Source organism: Ovis canadensis, chromosome 15 (genome assembly GCF_042477335.2).
Source record: "Ovis canadensis isolate MfBH-ARS-UI-01 breed Bighorn chromosome 15, ARS-UI_OviCan_v2, whole genome shotgun sequence".
Lineage (NCBI taxonomy): Eukaryota > Metazoa > Chordata > Mammalia > Artiodactyla > Bovidae > Ovis > Ovis canadensis.
The window spans coordinates 21,539,844-21,564,707 of record NC_091259.1 but is presented as its reverse complement, the minus strand read 5'-3'; the positions used below and the strand labels follow the sequence as shown (position 1 = coordinate 21,564,707).

The 24,864-nt window shown below is 39.3% G+C and overlaps 1 pseudogene; it reads right to left on the bottom strand.

Annotated features, from left to right (window-relative positions):
- Nucleotides 1-17,986: 17,986 nt before the first annotated feature.
- LOC138421090 (intraflagellar transport protein 22 homolog pseudogene) lies at nucleotides 17,987-18,766 on the bottom strand (annotated as a pseudogene).
- Nucleotides 18,767-24,864: the final 6,098 nt, after the last annotated feature.

Genomic DNA, 24,864 nt, shown 5'->3' with positions numbered 1-24,864 from the left:
GTTCTTTAAATATATCCTGCCATTCCCTCTAGCCTGCAGAGTTTCTGTTGAAAGATCAGCTGTTAAATGTATGGGGTTTCCATTGTATTTTCCTTGTTGCTTCTGCCTTGCTGATTTTAATATTCTTTCTTTGTGTTTAGTATTTGTTAGTTTGATTAATATGTGTCTTGGCATGTTTCTCCTTGGGTTTATCCAGTATGGGACTCTTTGTGCCTCTTGGACTTGATTGACTATTTCTTTTTCCATGTTGGGGAAGTTTTCCACCATGATCTCTTCAAAAATTTTCTCATACCCTTTGTTTTTCTCTTCTTTTCCCAGGACCCCTACAATTCAAAAGTTGGTGTGTTTGATATTGTCCCAGAGGTCTTTGAGACTATCTTCAGTTCTTTTCATTCTTTTTACTTTATTCTGCTCTTCAGAAATTATTTCTATCATTTTATCTTCCAGCTCACTGATTCATTCTTCTGCTTCAAATGTTTTCCTCTGATGGACAAAGCTGAGTGAGGTGGTAATCCTGTCTGCTGATGATTGGGTTTGTATTTTAGTTTTGTTTGTTGTTTAGATGAGGTGGCCTGCACAGGGTGCTTCTGGTGGTCGGGTCATGCTGGGTCTTGTATTCAAGTGGTTTCCTTTGTGTGAGTTCTCACTATTTGATACTCCATAGGGTTAGTTCTCTTGTAGTCTCAGGTCTTGGAGTCTGTGTTCCCACTCGAAAGGCTCAAAGCTTGATCTCTGGTCAGGAACAAAGATTCCACAAGTTATAACATTAAGTGAAATTAAAACAAATATCCATAAACAAGAAACCAACGATGAACCCCAGACAAATGGCAGTTACAAAATCAGGCAAATAATAATTAAAATAATGGAATATACACATGTACATATATACCCATGAACAAAGTTAAAACAGTCCAACAAAAATAAAGTACAATAGCTTGACCTGGTGAACAAAAGAAATAAAAAATTATACTTACCAGTTAAGAACAAAACTAACTAAAGCAGAAACTGTAAAGCAAAACTAAATCAAGGTGACAGGTGGGGGAATAAAGCAATGAAAACTAAGCTAACAAATATGTTGAGAGGAAAGGAAAGAAAGAAAAGAAAAGATATATATATATATATACAAAGTTAAATAGAGGAAGATGAAGATTTATATACATTAAAGATTAACTGCAAGGGGAAAAGAACAATAGGAAAGGCAAACAAAGGAATAAATGTAGAAAAAATATTGTAGGCTTAAAAAAATTAAAATTATAAAAAAAGAGAAAAAAAAGAAAACAAGAAAAAAGAGAAAAAAACAAAAACAAAAACAAAACCCAACTCCACAGAACTTCAAAAGTCCAACATAGAGGCAGTGGTTTATAACAACAGTAATAAGTGTGACTGAATATACACATATACATATATACCTATAAGCAAAATCAAATCAGTCCAACAAAAATAAAGTAGAATGATTGACCCAGCAAAGAGAGGAAGCCATAAATTATATCTACCAGAATAAAACTAATGAAAGCATGAACTGAAAAACAAAAGTAAAGAAGGTGCCAATTTGGGAATAAGGCAATGAAAATAAAACTAACAAATACGTCCAGAGAGAAGGAAAGAATAGAAAGAAAGAATGGATATGCAAAGTTAAATAGAGTTAGATAAAGAAGATTTATATACATTAAAGATTAACTGCAAGGGAAAAGGACAATATGAAAAGCAAAGGAAAGAATAAATGTAGAGAAAATAATAATAGGCTTAAAAAACTAAAATTAAAAAAAGGGGAAAAAAAGGGGGGGGAACTCCCCAGAACTGCAAAAGCCCAGTGTAGAGGCAGAGATTTATAACAAGAATACAAAAATGTAACTTAGAAAAATAAAAAGCTCAAAATCTTAATTAGATATCATAGTGTCAATAAAATTGACAATTACAACAGAGGGGAAAAATAGAAAAAGAAAAAAGAAAAAAGAAAAAATCCAAAAGAATCTACAGAACAAGTCAAAACATCAGAATAATAAATGTTTTTCTTGAGTCACTACTGTCAAGAGTCCTTCCCCTCGCTGGGAGTCACAGTCTACTCACCTCCCTAGGATGCCCTCCAACACTGCTGATCTCTGGACCTGCTGTGGGGGCAGCTCAGATTCTAATCTGGCCCTACTCCTGTGTGTTCTTGCCTCCAATGTCCACAGCCATCAGAACTAGTGTGTTTTCTTTTGTGGGAGCTCTCAATGACGTTTTATATATTTCATAGACACAGTGTCTGCCTAGTTGTGCGGATTTAATCTGCAGCTTGTACAGCTGGTGGGAAGGTTTTGGGTCTTCTTCCTTAACCACACAGGCCATGGGTTTCAGTTGTGGTTTTATTTCCACCTCTGCATGTGGGTTGTCCACTGGGGTTTGCTCCTGAGGCTGCCCTGGAGGACTTGGGTTTGCCCCTGTGAGGGCCAGGTGTGGAGGTGGTGCAGCTGCTTGGGTCGCAGGGGTTCTGGCAACCAGGTACTCAGGGGAGTTGGCGGCTTGGGCAGCAGGAAATATAGTGCTCTAGAAGGCTATGGGAACCAGTATTGGCCAATACCCTCCAGTATTCTTGCCTGGAGAAACCCCTGTCAGAGAAGCATGGTAGGTCACAATCCACAGGGTCCAAGGAGTCGGACACTACCAAAATGACCCTGCACACATAGACATAAGAATTTTTTTGCCCGTGGCAACTCTACCCCAGTGAGAGTTGAGCATGAAGGTGGTGCATCTGCTTGGTTTGCAGGGACCCTGGCATTGCCAAATGTGTAGGGACACAGATTGCCTCCATCACAGGAGTTATGGCCCTTTCAGAGTCTTTTTTTGAGCCTCTTGTAGCTGGTGATTAGAAGGCCTCGGCCAGTCTTTGTCCATAGCTCCACCTGTTCAGACACTTAGAGGGCTCCTTTGCCTGGAGTCCTTCTCTGTTTTTCGGCATATCAGTCACATAGAGGGGACCCTGGCTGGAGCCCTACTCTGTAGTTCAGTTCATCAGGTGTTTGTTGGACCAGCCTCTCTACTGTTCAGTTGAGGATGCTGGAGTGTGGGGAGAGAGGCTATGGTGATGGCTCCACCCCCTACTCATGACTCAGCAGTATCGCCTTGCTTCTATGGCTGCCTGGCTTTCCTCCACAGGCATTTCCCACCACAATCTCCTCCTTCACGTCCCCTTGGTCCGTCTCTCCACAGTCAACACCAACCCTCATCCTAGGATTGCTCCACAATCCCCAAACTCCAGCTCCCAGCTGCTGTCCCTTCCAGGGGACCTGCGTCCCTGTCCTGCATATCTATTCAGGGTATGTATCACTGTGGCAAGGACTATCTGATTCTCATTCTATTCAGGCTGCCACAGATCAGCTGTTTCACTCTCAGCCTTAAATGTTTCTCCTCTGGCTCAGATAATTGCCCCGATGTGGGGATTGGACCCCTGCTTCAGTTCCCCCACCCACCGAGGGCAGGTCCAGTCCTACTAATACTCCAGTTTAGTAGGGGGGGAACCCTCTACTTCCTTAGTCCTACTGAGTTTTGTGTGGTTCTACATATTCTTTTGCACTGGTCAGGCAAGTATTCCTGTTCACTCTCAGTTGGTGTTCTGCATGCACTTCTATGTCTGAAGGTGTATTCCTGATGTATCTGTGGAGAGAGATGTATTCCATGTCCACCTACTCCCCCACCATCTTGTTCTCTCCATTGTAACTTAAAAAAAAATTTAGTATTTCATGAATTTGGTAGTGAAATTAAGCAACTCTGTTCCATGTTAGATAAAATACAAAATTTTGATCAATAGATAACTAAGTCAAATTGTCCCTGCAGACAGTGATTTCTGACTGGTATGCTGCTGCTAAGTCGCTTCAGTCGTGGCTGACTCTGTGTGACCCCATAGACGGCAGCCCATGAGGCTCCCCCGTCCCTGGGATTCTCCAGGCAAGAACACTGGAGTGGGTTGCCATTTCCTTCTCCAATTCATGAAAGTGAAAAGTGAAAGTGAAGTCACTCAGTTGTGTCCTCCTCTTAGCGACCCCATGAAATCAAAATGAGTTCTACTTTTCTACTTAAGTCAGTGTCCACAAATCATGTAACTCAATTGAATAGGAGACTGCTCTTGTATCAACTTCAAGGCATCCAGAGGAACAAAAAATATTTATAAACACTCTCTCACACACATATCTATACCCTACTCAGGGAACATATAAAACACATAAAGTATTTTTCTATATCTTAATTTGGTTTAGTGATAATGGCTACTTAAAAAATAAAACATTTAGTGAATTTAAGGGAGAGAAATAGGAGTAAATAGAGTTAAAGTGTAGGGAAAAGAAAGAAATATTTTTGAGACTGTGAACTACCTGGATCTTCTGCTATCTTAAGATTTTTTAAATGGAAAAACAGAAGAGATAAGGAAGAATAGAAACAGAAGGGAGGGCATACACACATTTTCCCAAGACAAATGCAGATGTGACTGTTTGATCCTGGGATGGTAACATGAGCTGGACATAATTTAGAGAGACGATTATAGTGATAGCAGAGTCATAGTGTGGGAGGCACGCATATAGAACAATAGCGTAACAGAAAGAAAGGATAGTTGACACCTAGAAGATAGCAGGCACACCATGCGCACACACACCATGCACACACACACCATGCACACACACAAGAGTAAAGATGCATATAAAAGGCAAATGTGCATAGAGAGAGGAGAGGCAACAGAACTCATACTTCCCAGACACATTTTACCTGGAAGTCACTGTTGCAATTTTGTTATTTAAATAGTTTTGATTCAAACTTCATTTGGAACTATAGAGGATCTTGAACTCTTGATTTGAGGAAGTATTAATTAAGCCCTATGAAGAAAGTTTAAAGGGAGAAAAAGGCCATTTTAAATGGAGTAACATCCCCATCTTGTGGTGTTTCAGAATATTGACTGCTTTTTAATGGCATTTCGAGTTTACATAATTAAACGATAGCTAACTTGATTATTCTTGGGAACAGGGGACAGTAATTACAGAGAAAGTTGAATCTGCAATTTCTCAACCTATTAAAATTTTAATGGAAGAGTTACACTAGTAAACAGTAGGTGCTAATTATTTAATAGTTCACTGTTCAGTGTTTGCCTTAACTTACCAAGGTCAGAGCAAGAGTCAAGAGGTAATCTACATTTGAATTTACTTTTTCTCAAATTTATTGACTAGAAGTTTCATTTTTTAATATTACAAAATCTCATTTTCTTGCACGTTATGATATAATGAAAAGCTAGGGCCGCTAGTGCCGCTGACAACAATTCTTACATTCAGTTCATTTCAGTCACTCATTCATGTCTGACTCTTTGAGACACCATGGACTGCAGCACACCAGGCTTCCCTGTCCTTAACCAACTCCTGGAACTTGCTCAAACTCATGTGCATAGAACTGGTGAAGCCATCCAACCATCTCATCCTAATGTGTCCCTTCTCCTCTTGCCTTTAGTCTTTCCCAGCATCAGGGTCTTTTCTAGTGAGTCAGCTCTTCACATCAGGTGGCCAAATTATTGGAGCTTCAGCTTCAGCATCAGTCCTTCCAATGAATATTCAGTATTTATTTCCTTTAGGCCTGACTGGTTTGATGTCCTTGCAGTCCAATGGACTCTCAAGAGTCTTCTCCAATACCACAATTCAAAAGCTACAATTCTTTAGTTCTCAGCTTTATGGTCCAACTCTCACATCCATACGTGAGTACTGGAAAACCCATAGCTTTGACTAGACAGACCTTTGTTGGCAAAGTAATGTCTCTGCATTTTAATATCTAGGTTGGTTATAGCTTTTCTTCCAAGGAGCAAGTGGCTTTTAATTTCAAGGCTGCAGTCACCATCTGCAGTGATTTTGGAGCCCAAGAAAATAAAGTCTATCACTGTTTCCATTGTTTCCCCATCTATTTGCCATGAAGTGATTGCACCAGATGCCATGATCTTCTTTTTTTGAATGTTGAGTTTCAAGCCAGCTTTTTCACTCTCCTCTTTTCCTTACTTTACTTTTCTCCATTCCCTTAGCCTGGGACCCATCTGGTTACCTGTAATATTGAGTCTCTGAAAATGCATGGTTAGGAATGTAAGTGTATTCCCTATTATCTTACTTTTTGTTGATTTTGTTCTTTGGCATAAGAGGTTTAATTTTTAATTAATCCATGATTTAAAGCATTCACTGAAATGCTGCTGATGTGCCAAAACTGTGTAACTAGGAATATAAAAGTAGGGAAGGTGAGATACAGCCCCTACCCATCAGATGCTTATAGTCTAATTAGGGACATAGACAAACACATGAGTCACATTGAAAAGTAAGGTGATGTGGATGAGGATTAAGACAGCAGAGGAAGAAGAGAAGATGTGTAGCTTGTCTCCTCCCATAAGTATGTCAAAATTACCTCTACATGTGGAACAATTCTCATGGAAAACTATCTGCAAACTGGCAGAACTCCTATAAAACCCAGGCTACAAAAAATATTCCCACATAAATAGGAAAAACAAACAAACAAACCCCCAAAACATTGAGTTGCTCCAGCAACTTGGGAGGAGATCACATCCCTGCCAGGGCCACTGAGCAGAAAGGAAGTCCCACTTCATACCCTGTGCAGGCTTTAGCTCCTCAAACACCATCCACACTCTATCAAGGTGATAGTGGCCAGTACACCATAAGGAAATATATAGCTGGTGTCCAAACCGAATTTAGTCCTGGCACTGAAGACATTTAGCACATATAGCCTATATGGGGATGATCCCACATAAAAACACCTCTTCAAGATCATGAAGATACATGTTTCACCTAAGTTTATAGAAATAGAGAAAGGTAAATAAAATGATAAGGCAGAGCAACTACTCCCAATTAAACAAGCAAGAGAAAACTCTCCACAAAAACCCCCTGAGAAATAGAGATAATCAGTTTATCATATATGCAGTTCCAAAAGTTGGTAGTAAAAGTTCTTACTGAACAGAGCAGACAGGAGAAGCAAAAAGAACTACAGTCTTATAGCCCATGGAACAGAAAACACAATCACAGAAATTTAGACAAAATGAAATGGCAGAAGAATAAGTCCCACAGGAAGGATCAGGATAAACCCCCAGAAAAGCAACTAAGTAAAGCAGAGATGGGCAATTTAAAAAAAAAAAAATCCAGAATAATGACAGTGAAGATGATCCAGGATCTCAGAAGAAAATGGAGGCAATGATTGAGACGATACAATGAAAGTTTAACAAAGACCTAGAAGAACTAAAATACAAACAGAGTTGAGCAATCCAGTAACTGAAATGAAAAAACGCACTAGAAGAAATCAATAGCAGAATAACTAAGGCAGAAGAACATGTAAATGACCTGGAAGATAGAATGGTGTAAATCACTGCCATGGAAAAGAATGAAGAAAAAAATGTGAAAAACAAAAAAACGAAGACAGTTTAAGAGAACTCTGGGACAACATTAAAAACACGAGTATTTGCATTATAGGGGTCCCAGAAGGAGAAGAAAGAGAGAAAGGGCCTGAGAAGATATTTTAAGAGAGAGTTGCTGAATACTTCTGTAACAGGGTAAAGGAAACAGTGACCCAAGACCAGGAAGCACAGAGAGTCCCAGTCAAGATAAACTCAAGGAAGAACATGCTGAGATTAATCAAGTTGGCAAAATTAAAGACAAATAAAAGAGTATTTAAAAGCAACAAGGAAAAAACAAACATACAAGAGAACTCCTCATAAGGTTATTAGCTGATTTCTCAGCAGAAACTCTACAAGTCAGAAGGGAGTGGCATGATATATTAAAAATGATGAAAGGGAAGAACCTATAAGTAAGAATACACAGCAAGGCTCTCTTTCAGATTTGACATAGAAATAAAAAGCTTTACTGACAAGCAAAAGCTAAAGGAATTCAGCACCACTAGACCAGCTTTGCAACAAATGCTAAAGAAACTTCTCTAGGTGGAAAAGAGACCAGCAATGTAAAACAACTTTGTACATATATAGACTTGTATCAAAACCTAATGGGAACAGCAAACCCCAAAACTACAATAGATACAAAGAAAAAAGTAAAAGCAACTCAAACAGAACACTAAATATGGCCATCAAACCCTAAGAGAAGAGACCAAGAGAGGAAGGGAAGAAAAATAACCTATAAGAGCAAACCCAAAAGAATTAACAAAATGGTAATAGGAACATACGTATCAATAATTACCTTAAATGAAAGTGGGTGAAATGCTCCAACCAAAAGACATAGACTGGTTGAATAGATACAAAAACAAGACCTGCATATATGCTGTTTATAAGAGGTCCATTTCATACCTATAGGCACAGATATACTGAAAGTGACAGGATGGAAAAAGTATTCCATAAAAATGGAAATTGAAAGAAAGCTGGAGTAGCAATACTCATTATCAGACAAAATAGACTTTACAGAATGTATTAAGAGACAACGTTTACATAATGGTCAAGGGATCAATTCAGGAAGAAGATACAACAATTGTAAATATATATACAGAACTTAGGACCACTTTGATATATAAGGCAAGTCATAATAAGGGAGAAATTGAAAATCAATAAGGAAACACTGGCACATTCAGTTCAGTTCAGTCGCTCAGTCGTGTCTGACTCTTTGTGACCTCATGAATTGCAGCACGCCAGGCCTCCCTGTCCATCATCAACTCCCAGAGTTCACCCAAACCCATGTCCATCGAGTCGGTGATGCCATCCAGCCATCTCATCCTCTGTTGTCCCCTTCTCCTCCTGCCCCCAATCCTTCCCAGCATCAGAGTCTTTTCCAATGAGTCAACTCTTCGCAAGAGGTGGCCAAAAAATTGGAGTTTCAGCTTTAGCATCAGTCCTTCCGATGAACACCCAGGACTGATCTCCTTTAGAATGGACTGGTTGGATCTCCTTGCAGTCCAAGGAACTCTCAAGAGTCTTCTCCAACACCACAGTTCAAAAGCATCAGTTCTTAAGCACTCAGCTTTCTTCACAGTCTAACTCTCACATCCATACATGACCACTGGAAAAACCATAGCCTTGACTAGATAGACCTTTGTTGGCAGAGTAATGTCTCTGCTTTTTAATATGCTATTTATGTTGGTCATAACTTTCCTTCCAAGGAGTAAGTGTCTTTTAATTTCATGGCTGCAGTCACCATGTGCAGTGATTTTGGAGCCCCCCAAAATAAAGTGTGACACTGTTTCCACTGTGTCCCCATCTATTCCCCATGAAGTGATGGGACCGGATGCCATTATCTTAGTTTTCTGAATGTTGAGCTTTAAGCCAACTTTATCACTCTCCTCTTTCACCTTCATCAAGAGGCTTAGGCCAGTGGATTTAACTGATATTTATAGAACATTCCATCCAAAAGAAGCAGAATACAGCATTCATCTCATGTGCACATGGAGTATTCTCCAGGTTTGACAAAAGCTGGGCCACAAAATGAGCTTTGGTGAATTTAATAAAACTGAAATCTTATCAAACATCTTTTCCTATTACAGTAATATGAGATTAGAAGTAAAATAGAAGAAAACAAATTGTAAAAGCCATGAACATGTGCAGGATAAAAATATACTAGGAAAGAAACAATAGATCACTGAAGAAATCAAAGAGGAAATAAAAAAAATACCTGGAGACAAATGAAAATGACAGTACAATAATCCAAAATCTATGAGATACAGCAAAAGCAGCTCTAAGAGGGAAGTTTATAGCAATACAAGTTTACCTCAGGAAACAAAAAAAATCTCAAACAACCTAACTTTTCCCTGAATGGATGAATTTAACTCAGATGAATATTATATCTACTACTGTGGGCAAGAATCCCTTAGAAGAAATGGAGTAGCCCTCATCATAAACAAAAGAGCCCAAAATGCAGTACTTGGAAGCAATTTCAAAAACGACAGAATGATCTCTGTTTGTTTCCAAGCCAAACCATTCAATATCGCAGTAATCCAAGTCTACGCCCTAACCAGTAATGCTGAAGAAGCTGAAATTTAATGGTTCTATGAAGACCTACAAGACCTTATAGAACTAACACGCAAAAAAGATGTCCTCTTCATTATAGGGGACTGGAATGCAAAAATAGGAAGTCAAGAAATATCTGGAGTAACAGGCAAATTTGGCCTTGGAGTACAGAATGAAGCAGGGCAAAGGCTAACAGAGTTTTGCCAAGAGAACACGCTGGTCATAGCAAACACCCTCTTCCAACAACATAAGAGAAGACTCTATACATGGGCATCACCAGATGGTCAACACCAAAATCAGACTGATTATATTCTTTGCAGTCAAAGATGGAGAAGCCATATACAGTCAGCAAAAGAAGACTGGGAGCTGACTGTGGCTCAGATCATGAACTCCTTATTGCAAAATCTATACTTAAATTGAAGAAAATAAGGAAAGCCATTAGACAATTCAGTAATGACCTAAATCAAACCCTTTGTGATTACACAGTGGACGTGACAAATAGATTCAAGCGATTAAATCTGATAGACAGAGTGCCTGATGAACTATGGACGGAGGTTCATGACATTGTACAGGAGGCAGTAATCAAGACCATCCCCAAGAAAAAGAAATTCAAAAGGCAAAATGGTTGTTTGAGGAGGCATTACAGATAGCTGAGAATAGAAGAGAAGCTAAAGGCAAAGGAGAAAAGGAAAGATATAAGCATCTGAATGCAGAGTTCCAAAGAATAACAAGGAGAGATAAGAAAGCCTCCCTCAGTGATCAGTGTGGAGAAGGCAATGGCAACCAATTCCAGTACTCTTGCCTGGAGAATCCCAAGGACGGAGGGGCCTGGTTGGCTGCAGTCCATGGGGTCGTGAAGAGTTGGGACATGACTGCATGACTTCACTTTCATTTGTCACTTTCATGCATTGGAGAAGGAAATGGCAACCGACTCCATTGTTCTTGCCTGGAGAATCCCAGGGACCATGGAGCCTGGTGAGCTGCCATCTATGGGGTCGCACAGAGCCAGACACGACTGATGTGAGTTAGCAGCAGCAGCAGCAGTGATCAGTGCAAAAAAAAAAAGAGGAAAACAATAGAATGGGAAAAATTAGAGATTTATTCAAGAAAATTAGAGATACCAAGGAAACATTTCATGCAAAATGGGCACAATAAAGGACAGAAATGGTATGGACCTAACAGAAGCAGATGATATAAAGAAGAGGTGGCAAGAATACACAGAAGAACTGCACAAAAAAGATCTTCATGACCCTGATAACCGCATTGGTATGATCACTCACCTAGAGCCAGACATCCTGGAATGCGAAGTCAAGTAGGCTTTATGAAGCATCACTACAAACAAAGCTAGTGGAAGTGATGGAATTTCAGTTGAGCTATTTCAAATCCTAAAAGATGATGCTGTGAAAGTGCTGCACTCAATATGCCAGCAAATTTGGAAAACTCAGCAGTGGCCACAGGACTGGAAAACAGCAGTTTTCATTCCAATCCCAAAGAAAGGCAATGCCAAAGAATGTTCAAAGTACCGCACAACTGCATTCATCTCACACTAGCAAAGTAATGCTTAAAATACTCCAAGCCAGGCTTCAACAGTACATGAACCATGAACTTCCAGATGTTGAAGCTGGATTTAGAAAAGGCAGAGGAACCAGAGATCAAATTGCCAACATCTGTTGGATCATCAAAAAAGCAAGAAAGTTCCTGAAAAGCATCTACTTCTGCTTCATGGACTATGCTAAAGTCTATGGTGTCTGTGTAGATCACCACAAACTGTGGAAAATTCTGGAAGAGATGGGAATACCAGACCATCTACCTGCCTCCTGAGAAATCTGTATGCAGGTCAAGAAGCAACGGTTAGAACTAGACATGGAACAACTGACTGGGAAAGGAGTACATCAAGGCTTTGTATTGTCACCCTGCTTATTTCACTTATATGCAGAGTACATCATGGGAGATTCTGCACAAATGAAGCACTAGCTGGAATCAAGATTCCCGGGAGTAATATCAATAACCTCAAGCTATGCAGATGACGCTACCCTTATGGCAGAAAGTGAAGAACTAAAGAGCCTCTTGATGAAAGTGAAAGAGGAGACTGAAAAATTTGGCTTAAAACTAAACATTCACAAAACTAAGATCATGGCATCTGGTCCCATCACTTCATGGCAAATAGATGGGAAAGCAATGGAAACAGTGATAGTCTTTATTTTTTTGGGCTCCAAAATCATTGCAGATGGTGACTGCAGCCATGAAATTAAAAGACTCCTGCTCCTTGAAAGAAAAGCTATAACCAACTTTAATAGTATATTAAAAAGCAGAGACATTACTTTGCCTGTCTGTCCAGTCAAAGCTATGGTTTTTCCAGTAGTCATGTATGGATGTGAGAGTTGGGCTATAAAGAAAGCTGAGTGCCGAAGAATTTTAGCTTTTGAACTGTGGTGTTGGAGAAGACTCTTGAGAGTCCCTTGGGCTGCAAGATCCAATCAGTTCATCCTAAAGTAAATTATTCATTGGAAGGACTGATGCTGAAACTGAATCTCCAATATGTTGGCCACTTGATGTGAAGAACTGACTCATTGGAAAAGACCCTGATGCTGGAAAGATTGAAGGTGAGAGGAGAAGGGGACAACAGAGGATGAGATGGTTGGATGGCAATATCGACTCGATGGATAGGAGTCTGAGTAAGCTCCAGGGATGGACAGGTAATCTGGCATGCTGGAGTCCATGGGGTCGCAAAGAGTCAGACGTGACTGAGCAACTGAACTGAACTGTACTGAACTTTCCCCATAAAGCAACTAGAGAAAGAAGAACAAACAAAACCTAAAGCTAGTAGAAGAAAAAAAAATCATTAAGATCAGAGCAGAAGTAAATGAAATAGAGACAAAGAAAACAATAGCAAAGAAAAATGAAACTAAAAGCTGTTTCTTTGAGAAGATAAACTGAATTAGTAAGTCTTTTGCCAGACTCATCAAGAAAAGAAAGAAGAGGACTCAATAAAATTAGAGCTGAAAAAGGGGAAGTTGCAACTGACACCACAGAAATACAAAGGATCGTAAGAGATTACTACAAGCAACCATATGCCAATAAAATGGACAACCTGGAAGAAATGGAGAAATTCTTATAAAGGTAAAATCTCCCAAGACTGAACCAGGAAGAAATAGAAATATGAACAGACCAATCACAAGTACTGAAATCAAAACTTGGTTAAAAAACTGCCAACAAACAAAAGCCCAAGACCAGATGGTTTCATAGGTAAATTCTATCAAACATTTAGAGAAGAAATAACATCTATCCTTCTGAAACTGTTCCAAAAGACTTCAGAGGAAGGAAAACTTCCAAATTTCATTGTATCAGGCCACCATCACCCTGATACCAAATCCAAATTAGAGGCTAAGATCACGGATGAACATAGACACAAAAATCTTCAGCAAAATACTAGCAATCCAAATCCAACAGTACATTAAAAGGATCATGCACCATGATCAAGTGGGATTTGTCCCAAGGATGCAAGGATTTTTCAATATCTGCAAATCAATCAGTGTGATACATCACATCAACAAACTGAAGAATAAATACCATATAATCATCTCAATAGATGCAGAAAAACTTTTGACAAAATTCATTTCCAATTTATGGTAAAAATTCTCCAGAAAGTGGGCATATAAGGAACATATCTCAACATAATAAATGCCATATACTATAAACCTATAGCTAACATCATACTCAATGGTGAAAAGCTGAAACCATTTCCTCTAAGATCTGGAACAAACGAAGATGTCTACTCTCACCACTTTTATTCAACATAGTTTTTGAAGTCTTAGCTATAGCAGTCAGAGAAGAAAAATAAATGAATCCAAATTGGAAAAGAAGTAAAACTGTCACTGTTTGTAAATGATACTACACATAGAAAATCCTAAAGATGCTACCAGAAAACTACTACAGCTCATCAATGACTTTGGTAAAATTGCAGGTTACAAAATTAATACACAGAAATCTGTTGCATTTCTGTATACTAACAATGAAAGATCAGAAAGAGAAATTCAAGAAACAATCCCTTTACCATCATATCAAAAGCAATAAAATACATAGAAATCAACCTATTTAAGGAAACAAAAGCCCTGTACTCCAAAAACTGTAAAACACTTATGAAAGAAATCAAAGATGACACAAAGAGAAGGAAAAATATACCATGTTCTAGGATTAGAAGAATTGCTATTGCCAAAATGACTATACTACTCAAGGCAATCTATAGATTCAGTGCAATCCCTATCAAATTACCAATGGCATTTTTCAGAGAACTAGAACAAAAAAATCTTAAAAATTTATGGTGACACAAAAGATCCTGAATAGCCAAAGCAATCTTGAGGGGAAAAAAAAATGGAGCTGGAGGAATCAGACTTTCTGACTTTAAACTACACTACAAAGCTGTTGTCGTCAAAACACTGTGATCCTGGCACAAAAATAGAAATATATATACCAATGGAACAGAATAGAAAGCCCAGAAATAAAGCCACACACCTATGGTCAATTAATCTACAACAAAGGTGGCAAGAGTATATAATGGAGGGAAGATCATCTTTTCAAAAAATGGTGCTGAGAAAACTAGGCAGATATGCAAAAAAAATGAAATTAGAACATTAACACCATACACAAAAATAGTGGATTAAAGACCTAAATATGAGACCAGACATGTAAAACTCTTAGAGGAAAACCTAGGCAGAACACTCTTCGACATGAATCTCAGCAGTATCATTTTGAGTTGGCTCTTTTTTTAAAAAAATATAAATTTATTTATTTTAATTGGAGGTTAATTACTTTACAATATTGTATTGGTTTTACCATACATCAACATGAATCCGCCACAGGTATACACGTGTTCCCCATCCTGAACCGCCCCTCCCTCCTCCCTCCCTGTACCATCCCTCTGGGTCATCCCAATGCACCAGCCCCAAGCATCCTGTATCATTTTGATTTGTCTCCCAGAGTAACAGAAATAAAAACCAAAAACAAATAGGAATTAATTAGATTCAAAGCCTTTTGCATAACAAAAGAAACCATAAACAAAATGAAAAAAACAACCCTCAGAATGGGAGAAAATACTTCCCAATGATGTGACTGTTAACGATTTAGTCTCCAAAATTTACAAACAGCTCATGGGGCTTAATATCATGAAAACAAGCAAACTTGTAAAAAAAATGGGCAGAAGACCTAAATAGAAATTTCTCCAAAGAATACATACTTATGGCCAAGAGACACATGAAAAGATGTGTTCATCATCACTAATTATTGGAGAAATGCAAATCAAAACTATAATGACACCAGTCAGAATGGTGATCATAAAATAATCCACAAACAATAAGTGCTGGCAAGGGTGTGGAGAGAAACAGACTTTTCTTAAGTGGGACCTCAAAAATTGAAGACAATAAGCCAAGTTTGGTTGATTTTCTTATATAATTATTAATATTGACTGAATAAATACATGTTAAATAGCTGTGAACTTTGTGGAAAAAGAAATGAGTGGTAAAAAATTGAAACATTTAGAGAAGCCAACTTATTTGTAATGTCTTCCATATAAAGGAGAGCTTACAAATCTATAAGAAAGATGTCATCAGGCAATTCATAAGTTAAACTATTGGCTTACATAAAAAAAAGTTCAACTTTGCAAGTAGCCAGAACATTATATGAAAATATGTAAAATGATGTAAGAAAGTGAGAGTCCATATTTTTAAGTATCAAATTATAAAAGATTAGAAATTAATTAGGGTCATTTATTGCCAAAGATGTTGAAGTGAAGTGAAGTTGCTCAGTCGTGTCCGATTCTTTGCGACCCCATAGACTGTAGCATACCAGGCTCCTCTGTCCATGGGATTTTCCAGGCAACGGTACTGGAGTGGATTGCCACTTCAAATGAGGGTAAATTGGATGAAATTTTCTTGAAAGCATTTTAGCAATGGTCGTTTTCTTAAATTAGAGATTTGCACAACTTTCAATCCACTAATTCTGCCTTCAGGAATTCATCCCAAGGAAAGAACTATGGATATGGACTAAGGTTTTATTACAAAGATATTGTTCATAAAAAGAGAAAATAAAGAATGACCTGCTTAACGATCTGGGAGTGGTTATGTAAATTAATTTTGATATACTATAAAAACAAGTGATCTTATAGAAGACTGTTCATTGGCATGGAAAACCTAATTTTATCATAAGAAATGAGTCACAAAACTTTGTAATTCTTGTTTCCACTTCTGTATTTAAAATGCATATATTACGTAAAACAGTAGAGGGAAAGTTTACAATAAGATGTCTGTAGTAAAATTTAGGTGATGACCTTAATGATAATGCCTTTTCCCTTTGCATAGATACATTTTCCAAAAGTTTTTGCAATGCACAGTTATTAATTTTGCAATAAAAAATTATTATTTTTTAATAATAATTAAAATTATTGCAATTATTTTTAACAAGTTCTTTTGTAAGAAACATCAAATTGTATAAAGAATGATTCAGGGTTAATAAACCTGATATATCTATAATAGCATTTCTGAGTCAAATCCAAAAGAAGACTGAAACTGCTTGACAGAAAGACTTGGCAGTTACTGAGAGAAAAGTCATTTGTTTCTGGAGCAAGTTGAAGTTAGGTAAGCAGAAGTCAATTTCTCTCATCATCTCAGAGTTGAAACTTTGCCCTAGGCTTGGTACTTGGGAAAAGCTTTCTGTTTGCAGACACTGCTCTGGGAAGAACACATCATGGCCTGAGCTTCAGCATAGGTGGAGTTTGTTCTACAATCTTTAAAACACTGGACAGAATAACAGTAGCTTTTATTTATTTTTTTTTAATTTTTATTTTTACTTTATTTTGCTTTACCACACTGTATCGGTTTTGTAGCTTTTAAAGAGCTGTCATGTCAGAGTTGCAGACCATTTACCTCTTGCAAGAGGCTCTGGTTTGGATTTATGTTTATGGCAGAATGTTCTTTCTTCTGGAAAAGCCACCTTGTGTGTGTAAAAATATAATAGAATGTGATTAGAAAATAGAAATGCTTGAAAAAATGGCAAAATAAACTGTTCAAATGATTAAATTACTTCAGTTCAGTTCAGTTCAGTTGCTCAGTGGTGTCTGACTCTTTGTGACCCCATGGACCACAGCACACCAGGCCTCCCTGTCCATCACCAGCTCCCAGAATTGACTCAAACTCATCTCCATTGAGTCGGTGATGCCATGTAACCATCTCATCCTCTGTCATCCCCTTCTCCTCCTGCCCTCAATCTTTCCCAGCATCAGGGTCTTTGCAAATGAGTCAGCTCTTTGTATCAGGTGGCCAAAGTATTGGAGTTTCAGCTTCAACATCAGTCCTTCCAATGAGTATTTAGGACTGATCTTTAGGATGGACTGGTTGGATCTCCTTGCAGTCCAAGGGACTCTCAAGAGTCTTCTTCAACACCACAGTTCAAAAGCATCAATTCTTCGGTGCTCAGCTTTCTTTATAGTCCAACTCTCACATCCATACATGACTACTGGAAAAACCATAACCTTGACGAGATGGACCTTTATTGGCAAAGTAATGTGTCTGCTTTTTAATATGCCGTCTAGGTTGGTCATAACTTTCCTTCCAAGGAGTAAGCGTCTTTTAATTTCATGGCTGCATCACCATCTGCAGTGATTTTGGAGCCAAATAAAGTCAGCCACTGTTTCCACTGTTTCTCCATCTATTTGCTGTGAAGTGATGGGACCAGATGCCATGATCTTAGTTTTCTGACTGTGAGCTTTAAATTAGCTTTTTCACTCTCCTCTTTCACTTTCATCAAGAGGCTCTTTATTTCTTCTTCACTTTCTGCCATATGGGTGGTGTCATTTGTGTATCTGAGGTTATTGATATTTCTCTCAGCAATCTTGATTCCAGCTTGTGAAACATTGTCTTTATATTGCAGGAAGAACTCTTGGTATTTTTTTTTTTTATGACAGGTACAATTCCACAACTTTAATGACATGACATATGGAAGGAGGAAAAAAAAAAAAAACCACCTCAGTTTTTCAGCTCTTTGGAGAGATCTGGGGCAAAGGAATCAGAATTCAACAATAGGATTTCCTCAGCTGAACTAAGGATGGAGAACAGATGGTATGGAGTCAACTCCCTGGCTGACTGGTCTTTGAGGCAAACAAGGAAAATGCCTTCTACAGCCAAAGGGCGATGAGAACATTCTTTGGTGGATAGACTTCAGGCTCTGCACTGACATTAACTTCTTTTGGGATGTGGAAGCTTCCAGATGAAGGCTGGTCAGGTAATAATGGATATCTCTTCCCGGTCTCTGCTCTCGGACACTGAGTTGATTATGCTTCTTAAATACTTTATGAATTCCATCCTGATCTCTTCCGGGTCATCCTGGAGATTCAAGTGCACCAGCTTCCGCTTGTTCAAGGGTGGTGCCAAAGCTGGGTTTTCTTTGTCACTTCTGGAGCCTGTTTTGTGGTGTGCAATTAACAGACACTGAGTATTCTGTAAGAACTCCTGCTGGAAGAAGTAGGAATACCATGTCTCAATTTTCTTCAGGTGACTTGGGATGTCGGCGTTGAAGAAGATCACCACTCCGTGAGAGTCCTTCATCAGGGCTGGTCAGCAAGACTCGAACTTTGGATCATCGCCACAATCCCAGAGCTCAAATTCACACCCCGTGCCTTTGTTGTTGCTGGTAACATGTGGGTTCTCAAATTCCAGTATCCTCACTCCTTGGGTTGGGTTGTATTCAGTGATGTCAGAAGATTATGTCATAAAGTTGGCCAAAACGGTTTTTCCACTCTCGCAGGGCCCCACAAAGAGGATCTTGGCCTTCATCATCTCTGTCCGGGGACCACTCAGGCACCGCTCAAGCCCGCGTCATAGTCTCTATTTTTTTTTTTTTTTGGAGAGATAATCCTTGTGTAAATGAAAAATTTAATTTGCAATGTGCCTTCACTGATTCTTTACTGTCCGAGCCATCAGGGAAGCCCCCACACTGGGCAGAAGCTGACTCCAAGTTCCTGTAAAAGAACTGGTCTGAGTGAAACTGGGAAGGCAATTTACAAGCAAGGGGGTTTTAACAAGCTGTTCCCTTGTCTGCTGACCTGTAAGACAAGTTCGAGAATGTCTGTTGCTTACTGCTGCTGCTGCTGCTAAGTCGCTTCAGTCGTGTCCGACTCTGTGTGACCCCATAGATGGCAGCCCACCAGGCTCCGCTGTCCCTGGGATTCTCCAGGCAAGAACACTGGAGTGGGTTGCCATTTCCTTCTCCAATGCATGAAAGTGAAAAGTGAAAGTGAAGTCACTGAGTTGTGTCCAACTCTCAGCGACCCCATGGACTGCAGCCTACCAGGCTCCTCCGTCCATGGGATTTTCTAGGCAAGAGTACTGGAGTGGGGTGCCATTGCCTCCTCTGCTGTTGCTTACTAGCTCTTGTTAATTGTATGGAGTATAGTTTCAGCAGCAACTCAGAGATGATTTGGTTGTTACCTAATTGCTGGCAGCAGAGTCTTGAGTCCAGGGAGGCCAATTAGAAGGGTAATTGCAGTATAGAGTTATGCAAGAGCAAAAGTCAGGCATTCACAGGAATCTGCAAATACTGTGCTTCCTAGTATAGGGTATTTCAAGGAGAAGGAACCTGAAATCTTGCTACTATGCAAGTAAGGGCTATTATGATCTTAGCACTCAGTTCAGTTCAGTCGCTCAGTCATGTTCGACTCTTTGCGACCCCATGAATCGCAGCTCGCCAGGCCTCCCTGTCCATCACCATCTCCCAGAGTTCACTCAAACCCACGTCCATTGAGTCGGTGATGCCATCCAGCCATCTCATCCTCCATCATCCCCTTTTTCTCCCACCCCCAACCTCTCCCAGCATCAGAGTCTTGCTGGCGACGGAATGAAACACCAACACTGCAGAGTGGTTTGAATCTTTATATTTTTAACACTCGCTTCTTACAGCTGCTTTATTTTATATCCCTTGCACAACAACCTACAGGGCAAGCTGCCAAGCACTATGATTCAGAGACTATACTGTGCGCAGGCGCAGGGCGAGATAACCTTTTCCTTGGCTTATTTACTGCAGCTAAGACTTTGTTTTGGGGAACTTCCTTATCAACTTAGAATCCGTTTTGTCCCAAGGTCTGTTCCTTTTGAGGAATCAGAGAAACATCCTTGTGTGCAAGCAATGTTCTTTTCCCATGGGAACAAACAGGATTCTTAGCTGAACATCTCGTTTGCAAGAATGTTCAGCCCTGGTTGAGAGTCTCGTTTGCAAGCACTTCTCAACCTTCTTTATACCTTGTTCCCTACAGAGTCTTTTCCAATGAGTCAACTCTTACAATGACTCAACTTTGAGGTGGTCAAATTACTGGAGTTTCAGCTTTAGCGTCAGTCCTTCCAATGAATATTCAGGATTGATTTCCTCCAGGATTGACTAATTTGATCTCCTTGCAGTCCAAGAGTCTTCTCCAACACCACAGTTCAAAAGCATCAATTCTTTGGTGCTCAGCTTTCTTCACAGTCCAGCTCTGACATTCGTATATGACCACTGGAAAAACCATAGCCTTGACTAGACGGACTTTTGTTGGCAAAGTAATGTCTCTGCTTTTCAATACGCTATCTAGGTTGGTCATAAGTTTTCTTCCAAGGAGTAAGCCTCTTTTAATTTCATGGCTGCAGTCACCATCTGCAATGATTTTGGAGCCCCCCAAAATAAAGTCTGACACTGTTTCCACTGTTTCCCCATCTATTTCCCATGAAGTGATGGGACCAGATGCCATGATCTTCATTTTCTGAATGTTGAGCTTTAAGCCAACTTTTCACTCTCTTCAAGAGGCCTTTTAGTTCCTTTTCCCTTTCTGCCATAAGGGTGGTGTCATCTGCATATCTGAGGTTATTGATATTTCTCCCAGCAATCTTGATTCCAGGTTGTGCTTCTTCCAGCCCAGTGTTTCTCAGCATTACAGGCTATGAAATAGAGAGGAACAAATCTGACTCTATATTGGATCTGTTTCTTTAACTTTTGTATTCTAACTGCTTTTACTACAAGTTAATCACTATAAAGAGATGTTGTCTATATAAGGTGTACATAATGGTGCATGGCTGGGAACCCTGCCTCCCATGCCTCATGTTAAGCTAAGATACCTTTGTTTAGCTCACAGGAACCATCCTGACTAGGTGCACCTGTGAATGGCTGCAGGAAATAAGACATTAACACATCCCTTCAGAAGTCTGGCTGGAATCAAGAAACTTGTACAACAACCTATTTCTTTCTTCACTTTACCTCCTCAGTTCCCGGTCTTTGTTCTATGAAAGAACCTAGCATCCAAAGCCTGGGAAAAATGGTTCTTTAGGGCATCATATTGCACTGTATTCTTGGTCTGCTGGTTTTCCAAATAGAGTTGCTGTATCCCATCCCAACAACTCAATTCTTGACCTGTCGGAGTGTCATACAGTGAGGTGTACAAGCTTGGACTTGATAAACACTTATATAACAATTCCTATGAAGAACAGTCTTTAGATGAAAATATTTAAGTTCAAGGAGTCTGAAGTCACATGATGTTAGAAACATTTATGCCTATATTTGATAGGTATAAAAGATATTTCCCATATGTATAACGTATGAATGAGTAAGAAAGATAAAGCCTGAGAACATTTCCAGATAAAAAGATAGTAAAGAGATGTGACAATGAAGCATTTTTATGAGATAGTGGACTGAAAAGCAAAAATTGCGATACAGGCTATCACTGGGACAACTGATGAAATTTTAACACTCAAAGTGGATCAGATAATAGCTTTGTATTCCTGTTAAGTTTCTTGATTTTTGTTAATTACATTCTAGTTCTGAAAGAGAATGTCCTTATTCTTGGTAAAGGCACATAAAATATTTAGGAGTAGGGGGCATAATGTCTCCAACTTAAGCTCTTATGGTTCAAATAAATGCCAGGAATGTACAAAAATATGTATAGGAGGAATAAAAAAGCAAATGGGGCAATTGAGGAATCTGGACAATTAGTATACAAGTATTCATTTTTCTATTCTTGTAACTTTTCTGTAAGTTTAAAATTATAAGAATCAACACAAGAAGAATCTAAGGGAATGTGAGGCAAAGAAAACAAACTTGAGATGGGAAGGAACTTGACATGTTGTAGGAACTAAGAGATACCTCCTATGGCTGAAATGTGTTGGCAAGATCATAGGATGGCAAGTGATGAGGAAGTTGATGAGGAAATTGATAAGAGAATAGAAGTTAGATCATGAAGTTCTCATAGGCCATGGTAAGGGATATGACTTTAATTATAATGGGAAGTCACTATAAATTTCTGAGTAGGGATGGATGTAGCAAGGTGCACTTTACATTTGATTCCAGGGAATGATTTTTCCTGGGGCTGTTTAGGCTACACATCAGCTTCTAAATAACTCAATCAATGTATCTACAGAAAGGAGGGAAATGAATAGGTAGGCTTCCTTGGGCCTCTTGCCAGGTGAAGAAGGATGAGGAAAAACCCACTGGGACCCCACAGGTTAGCCAAAAACAATAGCTGACATTGTTTACACCTTGCCATGTCTGGGCTGCCTAGCAAACTATAGGTACTGACTCCTATAGCAAGACTTCATTCCACTTTCCCAGTTCTAGAAACATTTCAAATCACATTATAAATTTTCCCACATTTAAGACCAAAAACAATAGTAAAATCCCACACCTAAACCCTCTCTAAAAGGAGATGACCCAATCAATTTCTCTATTCTGTTCCAAGTCCAGCATCTTTGGGTAATGTTTATTACACCACGTCAAGTTTGAATGGGCTCTTCTTGACCCTGCAGTTGTGGCTAAATGACAAACTTAATATATATTGGAAGAGAAATGGGAAGTTGTCCAGCAGCTTAGGTAAAGAGGCTCACTCCTCTTCTAGAAGGAGTGGCTGTGTCTGGACCCACAGTAATAGAGGGCTTTTTCCAGCAGTCACAGCAGCTACTACTTACAAGTAATAAAGTGATAGCAGCTGGCATTCTTAGACAATTCCCAACTGCACTGGCATTTCTACTCAGACTCGGTGGTGCCTAAATCCTTTCAGTTTATAACGCTTATCCCAAGTTTGTCATGATTGCATTTTAAGAGAGTCAAGAGTCAGAACCCTGCAATAGGAAAGAATAAGTCTGACTCCATATTACAGCTATTTCTTTTACTTTAACCTTTGTATTCTATTGCTTTTGCTTTAAGAATGTTGCCTGTAGCCTAAAATATACAGGGTAGCCCATTTCAAGCCTCTGATCTTTAAGGTTATAACACTTCTCCTTTCAAATAGAAATTAAAAAATGCAGAATAGAGAATAACATTTGTCTTGATCGAAGTTTACAGGAACACTGTGACATGACCTACATGGACAGCTTCAGGAACAAAGGATTCTGGCCCAAGAAGTGTACACAGCCAAACACACCCCTCCTCTTTTAAGTATAAAAGAAGTCTGAATTCTACTTTGATAAGATAATTCTCTAGGACATTAGTCCACTATCTTCTCAGACTCCTGGCTTTCTGAATAAAGTTGTTATTCCTTGCCCTAACACCTCATCTCCTGATTGTGCATTGACCAGAATGAATTTGGACTCAGTAGCAATCCCTCTCCTGCAGACAAGGACCTTGTGGTGTCAAGGAGTATGATGTGCTTATGTTTTCAGATTCCTGTTTGTGATGATGAGAGAAAGCAGACTCTATGCCTCTGAATTCTTGATATCTATATTTTCCCAGTAAATCCAGCTCATTATATTTTTACACATGACACTAGAATTTGTCCTCACCCCCCTTTAGTTATAATAAAAATTCCTATTTCATAGAAGGAAATCAATGCAGTGAAGTTGCTGTACTGTTATATGTATGACATTTGCTAGATAGATATCTAAAGGATCTCCCTGCTCTGCTAGCAGACTGATTTCCTGCAGGTGACAGACTAATTTTTTTTACAGGTTCTCCTTGCCAGGAGTATCTCCCTTGTCCACCATCATCAATGACTATCCTTGAGTCTAGTATAGATGAATATTCCCCTTCTGAAGTATAAAGACTCCATCGGGTCTTTTATATTGTATCTTCTGGCATACAGTCCTCTTCTGATCACAGAACCTGAACTCTCTAAAGGAAATGAATGTATTTTGATTATAACTGCACACCTTGTAACCAAGCAGGGCTCTATGGGGTTTTCTGGGACAGACATCCCCCACCTCCATGTCCTCTACCTGCCTCTTGTTTGTAGAAAGTTTTAGTCTCCCAGGCCTCCCCTGAGTCACAAAAGGCTGGCTCAAGAATGAGCAATTGAAACAATGCGAGCATGTAATAACAAAGAAAACAGCAGTTGGGCCAGGAGACCCAGTAACCATTTAAACAGTAAATCAGCCACATGGCAGTCACAGAATCTTTAATTCCTCAGTGAAGGACATAGGTAACAGTGTTTGATGCACATCCCTGAATTGTTCTGCAGATACTAAAACGTCCACCAGATGGAAGCAGCTAACTTCATGATGACCGTGAGCATGTAAACCCTAGACTGGCTAGAGTCTGAGGATTGATGATGTTAACCCCTGTGAAAGCAGCCTGTTACCTCACCCTCAACCAATCAGAGAATTGTGCACAAACTGATCATGCACCCTGCAACTCTGTCAGCTTGCCTTTAAAAACATTTAAGGAGAAATGGAAATCCATCAAGGAGTTAAGGGTCTTTTGAATATTTGCCACGTGTCTACGTTGCTTGGTGCCTGCAATAAAGGCTGTAGTTTGCTTCACCACAACCTGGGATCAGTAGATTGACTTTATTGTGTATGGGAGAGTGTCCCCAAGTTTGGTTTGGTAACAATCTTAGCCTACCATACCCCTATTCCTTTCTTCTCCCAGCTACAGAGATGGGCATATGCCCCCAAACCAGGGCTGTCAAGACTCCTTCTCAGAACCTCTTC